The sequence below is a fragment of the Galleria mellonella genome, unplaced genomic scaffold, assembly GCF_026898425.1.
Source record: "Galleria mellonella isolate WM207_F2 unplaced genomic scaffold, CSIRO_AGI_GalMel_v1 utg23, whole genome shotgun sequence".
Taxonomy (NCBI): Eukaryota; Metazoa; Arthropoda; class Insecta; order Lepidoptera; family Pyralidae; genus Galleria; species Galleria mellonella.
Genome location: NW_026442045.1, coordinates 1507648 through 1522036, shown reverse-complemented (window position 1 = coordinate 1522036; position 14389 = coordinate 1507648).

The following is a 14389-nucleotide window of genomic DNA, read 5'->3' as shown; positions in this document are numbered from 1 at the left end:
TTTTTGTTGTGCGCATTAGGTTTTATCTGACTTTCCGCTAAATCAAGTAGCTACTGGCCGGTGTCAGGAAATACCCTCGCATATATCATAGTTGGCGGATGCGAGCATTTTGGGGTTATATCTCGATTCCGTAGGGCGAGCCCGTTTTGCAACCATTTGTCTTATCGATTGTACTACCAACTGGTAATTTTATTATTCACTATTGAATCATACCATGGAAATGTTTCTTTTTTTTTCTTTAGAAACTCACTATCAAACTGTATTAAATGTATATCATGCGCTTTGTTGTCTAAAGCAAACTAGGCGTAAGATAGTGATAGATAGGTGCGCTCACATTACCTTCAATTTATCATGTGCATAAATATCTGCATTTAGTAGACACATAGGATGCGTATATTGTAACAAAAAAAATATATACTCATAATTATTATCTCAGGCACGACAGTTATACGGTAATAGTTTGATATTTGTTCACTATTGACATACGAGTAACGTAAAAAGTTCACATTTTACTGACTATAGTCATTTTAATCTAACGTATAAACCTGTGAACTACCATCATTTTTTGAATTAAACTAGTTTGCACACATTGGAGATTGCATTCACCCAATATTATGAAAGACTTAGTTGGAAATTAGAAACGACAATCAAATGTTTTGGTATCGGGGTGGCCGTTACGATGTTCATATATGCAACAATACTTTTTATTGATTGAAAAAAATAACTTGAGCGTGTTTCCAGTCGCGGGGGCAGCAAGTCCGTACGTTAAGTTCGATTAAGACGTCTCGCGCCCTTTTTTCTGTAAAAAAGGGAAAATGAATAGCGTCGGGCGGAAATATTACGGAGTAACGGCATTTCCGCACAATAAATCGCCCTCCAATCAAAGGAAACTCGGCACCGTGGCCCGTCGTATTTCTTTATTAATGCTACACTTTATTTTATTGGGCTTTTTTATCGGCTGCATTGTTGTATTGTTGTTGTGTTTAGTTTAATTGATGAGCTCCAGACGAAGCCTGTCTACTTTTTGCACAATAGATACAAACTTGAAAGGATCAAATTGAAAAGGCATACCTACTTATAAATTATTATGATTGTGACACAATATTTATTATTTTAATCGACGAAAAAGTATATTAAGTACCTAAGTAAGAATATTTATTAAGAAACGGTATACATTAGTTCCATAGATATAAGTTATTTTATTTATGTGAATTTGACATTATTATTGAGATTGACTTCGATAGGTTTTTTATACAACTTAGAATAGTAATCGAGCTGATGAAAATTTACAAACGCTACTCTTAGAACATCACAGAAGATATCGTATTCATTACACTCGTCATGTGTTGCCACTTCTGTGGACTAATGAACTTGTCAGTCATGTGTCATTCTTATACTTTTAGACTTTATCTAGAAGGTACTATTAAATTAATTCACAATTTCGAGAAACGTTTTTATTATATAACCGATTTATCGATATTTAGTACAATGTGCCACGTGAATAATATATATGCACGTCACATAGAAACCTTGATTATATCTGTTATTAAATATCTACCTACGTAGCAGTTCACTATACACACTAATATTATTCATGGATAGTAGTAGACAGAACACTGTTACCTCTGTTACCTGTCCTCGTTATCTGCAGGGGAGACTAAATCAGAAAATCGATAGCAAACTGCCAGCGAGCGTTTATTACACTCGCTTTGCGCCCAGTTTGAAAGTTCGCGCCAACTATGGAATACCTTCATCAGGCCAACCTGACAGGTCGCTTATGTGTTTTTATATAAAAGTTAGATTGCTTGGCTAAATTGTAAAACAAATTATATGTTCCATTATATTCCATTACCGTGGATTATAGTAGTGAAGAAAATATGCTACTAGCGTTTACATACGTTCCATACTACATATTATTTCTTTTATAATTAGAAATACACTAAAATAGCCAGTAAAATATAATAACAAAAAGTAAAACTAAATGTCAAATTAGTTAGCAACTTGCCTTATTTTATTAAAAAACAATTATTTACCTATACCATTTTAATAATATAATTTAAATTAGGAAATGAAAAATTAAAATTGATCTAGGTATGTGTGTAGTAGATTTTGCATAATATTAGATACGAATGTGACAGTTTGTAAAGATGAAGTATATTTTTATCCTATTTCAGGTTATTAAAAATTCGATAGCTACTGCGAATAAAAAAAAGCTCGTCTCTTGAAAACTTTTATTTTTACATTCATGTACAAATAGGAAGAACGAAATAGAGATGTCACTACGCAACATTTCCGGTTATCGCAAACTGGTACCCCGCTGTTAGTTGTGAAAGAGCTGTCAAATGGCATCGATTAATGAACCACAGATTTGTCATTACTCCTCAACAAGACCACCGAGTAGTTGGCGATTTATTGGCAATAAATAAAATGACAATTAATTGAACACACGCGTCGCATGAAAAAAGAACAGCTGACGACTTAATTTGGCTAAATGCTTTCATAAGAATAACAACAAATTATTTGGTCTACGTATAATGACCAAGTGACAGCTGTTTGAGGCTTGAGGCTCACTTGATTCAGAACACCAAGACAAGATTTATCTTGACTACTATTTCTTAAGGGACAATAAGTATATTTAGCTAAATTTACTATCAGTAGTAAGTTCAACTAAATGATTATCGCTTATTCATAACACTTTGATATTTATAAATAATTGGTGTTAAATTTTTAAAGCATTAAATTTAAATATGATTATGTCGCTTGTTAATTATTTGGAAAAAGATATACAGATTCTGTTGAATTATTATTTTTGTAATTGCTTAACATAAAAATTTAAAATTCTTCACCTAGTCAACAGAAAGTGGATTCACCACTGAAATAGGGAAGTACCTGCAACATATATTTTAATAAAATTAATAGGTGCATGATAAAATGATTATATCATTATTGTAATTATTAAGGATGTTGCTTCATTACAATGCGCTCTCTGGTTAAATTCTTGGTCAAGTCAATGATTTATTTTATGATTATCCCATCAATTTCTAAAGATATGATTTGTTATATCAGTAGAAGGCTGATGACGTTAAATAGTATTTAACAAGTACTTGCATTGAAGAAATCGTTTATAAGAAGGTGTTCAGCGACCACCGCGTTCTGCCGCCGTGACTCAGCCTTTCTGGACGGCTAGGCTAATGGTCATCCATGGGACATGATTAATCATCCTTATCAAAGCTCTCCCAACTTGCTACGGCTGATGATTCAATGATGAGCGTTAACTTAGTCCAAATCTAATAAATATTATTATTTGACGAACTCGTAGTGCAGTGCTTTACATAACTGAAGTCCCAGGTTCAATTTTAGATCACTGTAATTTAAGATACTTTTTTTTTGATATTGTGAGTATATAATGAATATTTTTCGATAGTAATAGTATAGTTAAGTTTCTCATAATATAAGATAACATGTTGTGGTGAATTTTTTTTTTGTCGGTATGGTAATATAAATGGTATAATAATTGGAAATACTGCTTTATTTATCATTATCATGATAATTGAAACGCTTTGTATAAAAAAGCAGCAAAGAAGGAAAACTCGAAATAAAACACTATACCAAAATGTCTAGCTATTGTTGTCCTAGTACCCTAATATCTTTCTCTTATAAGGAACCTGTGCTCAGGTGTGACGCATTGAAGTCTTGAAAAATTATAATAATCCAATATTATATTGCTACATTCTGCGTTATGAACGATCTGCCAACAAACACCTGAAGACCCAGCTCACCAAAACCTAAGCCAATTCAGAAAAGTCAATTTTATAAAATTTGGAAGATTGGGATTCAAACTCGGGACGTCATTTACGCAAAGCAATAAGCCCAATACTACGCCATAGGGGTCGTCAAAGTAATAAAATGTGAAATTTATTTAACTGTTTATTACACCAGAAACATAAAAATATACAATGACAAACAATTTTAATGAAACACAGTAGCATAAAGGTACAAAAATCTTATCGCTAGGGCAATCTCTTACAGATAACCTTTGGTTAAAGAAGCACAGATAGAAGTGGGTAGGTAGCGCAAGAGTGAATTAATAATTTTGACGTTCATAAAATACAAAACCTTTATCTATGGTCTCAGACAACAATAACTCGATGTCGCCTGTACTTAGCTTGCTTCAATTGCACCTTATCATAAGTATGGGATGGTTAAAAAAACTGACCAATCGTTAGTCATTACCAGCTTAAGGGAAAGTATGTATTATGTTGGTAATATATGATAAAAAAAATAATTTAAATACGATATCTAGATAATCTTCCTTTTTTTTCTCATAATACTCGGTATATCTCGTACTATCTTTCACATCCATAACAAGGATCTAGCTAATCATAAACATCTATTCATAACCTTAAATTAGTTCACATTCACATCTCTCTTTCTAATGGCGATCTTTAGTGATACATTCAAAGATACATTAAAGTGATTCTCTATTAGTTAAATACTTTTAATGCTACTGTAAGTATAACCTCTGTCCATCAGAATATGTTCCTAAAGGCTTCTTAATGAGAAAAAACGAATGAATTATTCACTACATCGATCACAGCTTTAGAGCGACCATGATAAATATAACTGACGAAGGAAAATTAGATTGCTACGGGGGGTCTCTGTCCTCTGACAAAAGCATTCGCTGGACTTCGGCTCAATAAAAAAGTTTCGCGTCCATAAATTGATTGTCTGTGTAGACACGAGTAAATTTATACTTCCGTGTGCCAGCTTATAGAACTAAAAAGTAAAACTGCTTATTTCTGTTAGAGTTTTTGAGTATGTCACACTTCGTCGGTTCAAATTAACGCTTCGCATTTAAGATTGATTCTTTTGAATCATCTAAATTACGCTAATCCCTTATCCTTTTACCCGTTTCTTTGAAATTCGGAAGCCGCCGTGTGTCTTGTAAGAGGACAGTAACGTTGGCAATTCTTATAATTGGCTCCTTTATGTAACATGCGACCGGAAAGAAGACCCACGTCAAGCCAACGCGCCCATAAAGGGATTTATAATGACGAAAATGTGGCGAGAATATTTTGTGTGCTTGTATTATAGTAGCCATTCTGTCTGGCAGACAGTATGTCGCCTCGAGTCGATTTAATAAACATTCTATAGGATAACTAACGCTCAATCGTTGGAGGTCTGTGGATCGAACAAAATATATCAGAAAAAATTACTAATTGCTTATCCACATAATATGTAATTCAAGACTATATAAGTAAGAAAGCATCCTAAGGAGGCATGTAGATATTGTTTCGATAAGTAATAATGATTTTATCTTTACATCGAAGTACTTTTACAATAATAAAGATAATAGACAATATTGATAAGAATAATTTAATATCTTTCTATTTGTATTGTTTGATAACATTATCATAATAATTGCAAATGGATATTATTTTGTTTGAAAGTATGTAATACCGACTAAGATACAAATTAGTGTACGAGTGTTAATGTATCTTCTTTTTATTACTACCACATCAACATTCCATCAATTTAATATTGAAAAATTAAAAGTTTCAATAGGAATTAAACGGCCATATTAGATGCTGGGTTTGTAACAATAACAACAATAAATTCACACACGTACATAATCTCAAATGACAGTTTATTCAGTTAAATAGACTCACTATCATTGATCGAATGCCAAATTCTGGATACAGTTTATTCTCCAGAGGCGTTCATTCATGTTATTTGTTGATGCTGTAAGTCGCGCTGTGGCACTGCGAAATTTACTGAGTTTTGCTATTGTGGGGAGTGTTATGTTTGAATTTAGTTTTATGCAACAGCGCAGGAGCGTAAAATTGATTCGAATCCATGGTATTGAAAGACGGAAGGCTCGGTTTGCTTTCATTCATATAACTGTTCATTCATATAATTTTACAACTCACAGTCGTAGTGAGATCGTCGACTCGCAGGTTAGACCTATTTATGAATGAATTTTGCATTTCATATTTACTCATTCATGGCAGTTCAATATTTATTTATATTGGCAATAAGTGCTAAACGAATGATGATATATACGATATAATAGGTACCTAATTTTGTCTATATATACGGTTTACCTAAATATTTATTTACTTATTTAGGACAAACAGACAGCTATAACAGTATATAATTACACAAATAGTAATTTAACAGCTACTAAAGTTTGCACAAATGTATAATACAAGTGAAGAAAACACAAAATTAAACAATACTGTTGACTACTACAGCAACATTGTCAATAATAAAGCTCGGATGTAACAAAGCCATCCAATTTTTGAGAACAACACATTATTTAAGAATAATACCTGCATAACTATTTAAAAAAGTAAAATTTGAAAATACATTTAAATTAAAAAAAAAAACATAATTTAAGAAAATTAAGATCTCTAACTCTATATTAAAGAAAAATTATATAAAAACAAATCTTTGACAACAAACCAAAAACGTTAATTGCACAGCAACGCATACTACATACTGTTTTATCTCATTTTCAAACTTTATTTTCGATTCTATAAAGAGATCAATGTCAGAAAACATATGTTAATAAATACTTATACATAAATATATTTCGAATATTTTTCTTCTTTTTTTTTTTTTTGGGCACAAAACCATAAAAACTAGGTACTTACATGATTTAAATGAAGGTATTCTTTGATTAATTTCAGTATAAAACCGAAGATAATACCTGCATCGTGTAGGTATTGTCGGGTGAGTAAAATATTTGTTTTAATTTTTATATTAATAATTATAAAAAAAAAGTTAAATAAAATATTGTATTTAGCCTGTGTTTTTATCACTAATACTTACTAAAGTAGTTGTTATTTTTTTTTTTATTCATTCGACAGGGTGAGGATGAGTAATTTTAGCATCTTTCATGCAGATCAAAAGGCGAGTGGTCCAAACAGTACATTTCTATGGGCACCCATTTAGTATTACGAGTGTTTTACAACGCAAAAAAAGTTAAGTCTTCTCTGGTCCGGATGCGAATGCATCTGAGGTTGAGTTCCCACGAGCGTACTGGACAGTTTTGCTTTATGAAGTGACAATCTCGGCACTTGTCTATACTAAGGGTTATAGTCTTCATTCTATTGTAGTATTGTTTGTTAGAAGGTCTCGTTAAGAACAAAGCGCCACATGTGCACGGACTTTTAAAGAAATACTTCAAGTTAAGACTATGTTTCACGAAGTTCACTTTGTTAGTGTGGTTTTGAAATGTATGGATTGTAATAGTTTTTATAAAATTAGAGAGACAAAAAGTTTTTGTTTTGGCGAAATATTATAACGTCTGTAATATTGATTTCAAATTTTTGTGTCTACGTATTTCTCTTATTAATTTTTGTTTTTGTGTAATCGTCCTCAATTTTTTAATTTATGAATTAAAAGTGTATGTACATTTGTCTTATATAAATAAAATGTTTAAAAACTTTATACTTATTACATACTAAGTATGTACGTTTCTTCAGTGAAATTTGTGCAACTTAGTACAAGCACTTGATAGATTTAGCTGCTCTAGTAGTGTCATCACGTCCTTCTTATTGACAAAAAAATTTCCTTACATTTATCGTTAGAGATAATAATAACGTGACTACAATCTAAATTATGTACCATACTAATGTGTGATCAATATTGCTCTCTATGTGCGTAAATTTAATTATTTTTTGCTTTATTGAATTCTTTTTAATAATAAATCAAATCAAAAAAATGTGTATATCGCTGTGTTGCTGGCAACTAAGTCAACGGGCCTTTTTATGTTTTTTTTTTTTTATATTTGATTTGATATGTTTTTGTGGCATTTATTTCTATATTATTACTAATACTAATAATACTACAGTAACGTGAAAATAAAATTGTTACTGAGTATTTTTTACAAATGTTTACAGAATTTTGTATTGCACGTAGATTAACAATCATACAATTAATTTTTAACCTCGTCTCTACTTTTGCTTTAGATCCGAAATTTACAATAGTTTTTCGAAACCATTGAATGTTGTGAAAATAAATATTTTATATCTTGCTCTCTAAAGTTGCTTTATATTATACGATTGCATGTTGTGAAAAAGAATTGTTATTTTTAATACAGTCCAAGAATACTGTGAAAACAATTAATTGATTAAATGAAGGGTATCATGGGAGACATAGTTCATACTGTTTATGTCTATAGGTAACGTTTACTTTTCTATCAGACAGGCCGTCAGCTTGTTTGCCATTCTCAGTTACAAAAAAAAAATTGTAGTGGTAATATTAATCTTTACTCACATACCAGAATAAAAAGATTTAATTCATCGTCACAGTCAGAATTCCATTGATTGTTATAAGCAGTGAGTACATCCGTTCGGAAGTGTCCAGTGAGTAAAGCGACCCATAATCTGGTGGTGCGCGGTGGGCTGTTTACACAGACACAGTACTGATGAATGAACGAAATGTGGCCGACCACCCATAGTGTATGGCCAAGTAGCCACTCGTGACGTTCTGTATTGACGAGCGAAAGTACTCAACCGTACTTGTCCAGTACTTAACAGATGAGAACTGGTCAGAAGAGTGTAAGAGGTTATTATAGGAAATAACAGATAATTAATTATGAAATGATTCCTAATATTCTGAACTTAGTAGTTTAGAATTAATGAAAGAAGGCATAGTGCGAATAGAAATAATAATATTTAGATACTAACAAAAGAAACTTAATCGCGTATTATTTATAATTTTTAATAAAATTTATATAAATAAATAGTTCTTTATGTATAGATATTTTTATTGTGACCTAAAATAATATACATTAAAATAATATATTCTAGAACACATTGTCTACCAAAAAGGTGTTTTTAACTTACAAGTTTAAGTAAAAACAAAATTTTCTTTACCTTCGTTCACTTTTGTGAATAATAATTATTCTTCGATTTTTTTTCAATTTAAAATTTCAATTTATAATTGTGTTGTACGAAGATAGTGTTTAAAAGTATTATCTAGCCATTTATTTACACATTTGATTGTTAACAACTTCAAGTACCTAATAAAATTAGGAGAGATCATCGAGGCCCGAGAGTCGTGTGCGCTGATTGGTATACATTGTTGGCATATCGACAGAAAAATTTGTCGGAAAAGCCAGTTTTGTTTTAATTGATCGTTTCAATGACAGAAACATATTTCAGTGACTTACGTATTCGTGCGTTCGGCAGTGTCGTTGATGCGTGCCAACATTTCTCCGACCTTTCGTTGCTGTTCCCGTTTCTTGACGGTCAAATTTATTTTTAAATTTCTTATTGACATTGTACATTCTTTATCGTAATATATCATATAACGTTTATTGGAATTTGGATATAGAAAAGTATCTATACAATACTGCAGATATTTTCATTTTTTAGTAAAAATAGTGTTATATTTATATTAAAAAAATGTTATTTTAAGAAAGTGATAGATAATGTTTGTTGCCTAATTAGAGCTATTTATGGAATTTTATTATAGGATTTTATTTTGTTGATTACATTGTTGATATCTAAACTACGAGGATATTGTACTCATATACTTAAATAAAAAAGTTTTAAAGACAATTTGATATATATTAAAAATGTTTATACGGCTAAAGAATTTCAAATTAAAATATATTATACTGGATTAATACATGTACTATTTATTCGATTATTATACATACATCCTAATTCTTGTAGACAAATCGCGGATTGCAGATAGCAAAAATATAAAAATTACGACGTAACGGCGTTGTCGACAAAATCTTTTACTGCAATACCTATTATTTATGAGAAGAAAAAATCTGTCATAATTTTGATAGGTATGTATACCATGTCCGACACTTTATAGTTGCTATACCATAATTACTGCACTGGAGTCCATTTATCACGGCCGGCACCTTTAATTCCAGCACACATTATGCTATTGTGAACAGGCGTTATTCTGTAAATGCTCCTCATTATAAAACCACACTTTGTATAAAAATATGTGCTCGAGTATAAAGGTAAACATTGATTTTTTTCGACTTGCAGAGAGAATGAATGTTTGGGCCTACAGTGACAGACGGACAATGGCACAATAAGGGATGATCTTGAATGGCGACCGCACACTCGCTCGTACCCACACACCCACTGAACACTTGGGAGTACGCAGACAAATTGCATTGACCAGAGATAGGTACCTTTCTATCTAGTCAAAGACAATATTAAATAATTGATTTAATAGCTGAAAACGATAACCTGTGTACAGTAGTTATAAATATAAGTAATAAAATAAACTAAATCTGATATTCCTCAATAATATAATACCTACTAATAACTAGTATACATATTTTTTTTAATGAGTGAAAAGGAAATACCTGCGCTGCTTGTAACATGCCTGCGCCATCGGTGTATACCGGCGAGGCCACCGGTGGGGGACGAAAAGTGAGGATGAAGCAGGTCAGTCGGTCCATCGTGACGAACTCTACAATAATTAATAATGATGGTTTCCAGAGGAAACCACGTGGAAGTCGACCAGATGATATTGATAGTAATGGGGCAGTTAGACCCTATTACTAACAATCCCTTTCCTTCTAAAAGTTAACATAATAATAACATAATACAGCTAAAATTTGGCGATCATATTTATAAAATTATAATGAAACTCAATAAAAGGTGAATATTGAAATATGAAAACATTTGAACTTTTCATACAAACCGCACGATCACATATTGGATTTAGAAAATTATGTTTTAATTTCTAATTATGTATTTTTAGGAAAACTTTTAGTATCATTAATAAGAACGTTGTATTTCAAATTGTTAATACCTAGTCTTTCAATTATATGCTTGCATTAGTAAAGATAACAAACCAATGTCAAGATGAGTTGTAAAAAAACCCTGTTTTAATGAATACTTCTTGTATTCTGTAAATGTATATTCGGCATTGTAAAAGAAGACAGATGCTGCAAAGTATCTTTGTAATTTTTATTTATTCTTAACATTATTACAATAAAAACCGCGATGGAAAAAAGGTATCACACCCACTCGTCGATGATAAGTTCCCCGCCTACCTTCGTTCTGGTAGCGGTACACTATTGAACGAAATTACAAAATCGAAATCATTCTTATCATCTTGATCCGTCGTGGGCGTGTATGATGGAAGAGTTTATGGGCTTGTGCCGAAAAAGGTGGACCATCATCTTGTTTGTCACTATAGGTAGTTATGAAAATACATTTTAAGATATTATTTTTTTCTCAAAGAGATAATTTCGTTTACTCATGGGTAAAATCAATTTAAAAAATATATATTTTCAGCTATATTTCAGTTGGAAGCTTCAGTTTGTATTGTATAAAAAATATATAAATGTTTTAAAATCGATGATACAGATGTTAAATAGACTAATATGTTCACAGAGATAGACACTGCAAATACACAGCTTAATTTACTTGAAAATTAAGCATATGTTACAAAAGCTATTTATTGACAGAAAACCTTCTTTTAATTGTTGATTTTTTAAACGCCGATGATAATGCTAAACTAAATAGTATGTTAGTATTCTAATCTATTTGATATTAGAGACTTCATAGTCCAATTTTGATTAAGAAATTAAGATAAAAAATTAACACAAATTAATATAGGTAGTGATATTATGTTTTTTTTTATCATTTAAGAGTTTCCTCTTGTCGGTGCAACTAATTTATGCATCTTCCTCCAGTCAGCTCTATCCCAGGTCATATCCTTTATCTCCCTATACGACATGACGCCTAGTGTTTCCTTTATCTGTCCCATGTAGTTATTCCTCGGTCTTCCTCTTCCTCTTTTGCCCTCTATCTTTCCTTCTACTATGCTCTTAAAAAAATCGTCATGTCGTATAAGGTGGCCCAGCATTTTGCCTCTTCTATTATAAAGAATAGAAAAAGTCATGTTAATTTATTTAAATTTATTATTTCGTATATATTCTACTTCATTCATATAGACCGGGCATCCATATATACTGAACTTTACCTTTGTTACTAAACAAAGCACTTAACAAGCACAAAATACTGCCGTCTCTATTAGTTATCTAACGAATCGTGCCATATACAGCACATGTAGTAAACGGAAATATAATAGATGTTACTTTATTTTACTTATAACTTTAACGGTATAATTTTTTTTAGATTTTTATACTATTATAATATTGATATTACTTGAGATGCCAAAGAAGTTGATGACCCATCTGATGAAAAGCCTTTTACAGATATGAATATTCGTCATTCGTCACCCATGACAATTTCACGCGTTGCTTACTACCACTTTTATTACCACTCCTCTGCTTTTCCTATTACTACATCACTACTTTTACTTCCATTTAACCACTTTTGTGTTTTAAGTTTAATTCCTGATCAGCGGAGAAAATATAAAAATAAATATTGTCTTAATTTTTCACGTTGTCTGTAGTATACGATCCCATAAAGTCTTGAAAATCCGTCTCGAGTAAATTGAAATTGGAGGGAGACGGCATGGGAGGAGGCTTTGGCTTTTGTCTTTTGGCGCGAAAAGGACGACACCATTTGGAGTGAGAGCTCAATAACGAGGCAGCCAAGGGTTGGCTGTTTCTCTTACAGGCTGGCGTACTCGGCGAAGCAATATGTGAAGATTTATGTACGTCCCGCCATCCACGGGAATACTTACGAGGAGTCTTACGACGCAACTTGTTTCCATTGTTGTTGTCTACTTTCCTTCAATATTAATATCCTATAGAACCATGTCAGTATATGCAGTATAATAATATAGGAAATATAATAATATTTTATAGTTTCTTTTATAGGAGAGGGGACAAACTAGCTTGGCGATCATTAAAACCTTTAATCAAAAAATATTTTATTAACACCAAAATACTCGTCAATGTATTGCAGGTTTTCTGTGTGCTACATATTCATGAAGATTCTCATATTAAATTTATTAAAAAACAAAATAGTAGGAGTATGTAGTGGTTTTAAAGTATTTACATACTACTACTTTAAAAAAAAAAAAAAACTATAAAAATGTTTAAATATACAAGAGAAGGTAAAAATAAAATACACATTCAGCTAATACAAAGATGGAATAAAAAAAAACATGACAGTAATTTCTAATGAAGTAGCCAAAAGCGTTTATTGACTATTTCCATTTTGCCGAGCATATTTTTTTATGGATGAAAATGGAATAGTAACCCCATTTGTGTTACCGGTATACACTGGTCGGGCACCTGTGAGAAACGTTAGATGACGATGTAAGCAGGTCAGTTGGCCTATCGTAACAATTCGTCACGATGGTTTCCAGGGGAAACCGCGTGAAGGTCGACCTGATAGGATGTATTGCTAGCAATGTAGCCGTTTTGTTTATCACTGCAGAATCAGTTGAAAGTTTAAACTGACCCACAAACTTTTTTGCCTCAGCCATCGGACGAATTTTAGATTTACACCATAAAGCTACTACGCTCCAAGATTGTAGATTAAACAATCAAAATGTAATTGAAATTTAAACTATCTGCATATGCTATGTTTTGATATCCCATCTTGAATAGATTACAGTCAATCACGAGTTGGTAGGTGTTAAGGCGTGAGGCGTCAGACTGAGACGGGAGGGCGCCACTGTCTCCTTAATGAGGATGGATGACGCTGGATATTGCACGCCCATATTCGCTAGACCTGTCTCTACGGACTTAAATTATCTACGCCCATTTTAGCAAGTCTCAGCTCTAGGACAAGTGATTACAAGATCTTATTTACCATTTCAACAATAACTATAGTATGGGCACAGATAATATAATACTGTATGGGATAGGTACAAGTCACTAAAATTATAGAAAAAAAAAAATTAAGAAACGTAACTTATGGATTTGAGGATAGATGTTATTAAATTAGTTACTATTACATACATTGATATGATTCCAAAGATTTCGTTCAAAACAGCCATTTTACAGCCATTTTACAGCCATGAAAACTGTTAAAATATCCACTGCTACTCACATTATGTTACAACGTGCAGAGTTTTTTGGGATTTGCTAGAGTAAGTACCGTCATTTATCTACACTTGCTGTAAAGCATAATAATTATGCCGTTTTACTGCTGTATTTATAAATTTGTTAAATTTATTAATAAAATAATTAAATTCAACAAATTTAGTTATTTTATTTAATATTTATTAACTTACATTTTAAGAATTAACAGACTGTATATGTATGTAGGAATGTACATAATATTTGGGGTATACCAAAAAAGACTATACGAGTATTATTTGTTTATTTACTCTTTAGTATATTCTTTGCATCTTTTGCATTCTTTAGTATATTTTTATGACAAAGGTAAATTATGTCTGAACATTTAGCTAAAGTTACAAGTTAGTAGGAGACAACAAATCAGTTTTAAGTTCAATTGGGGGGACAGGGATT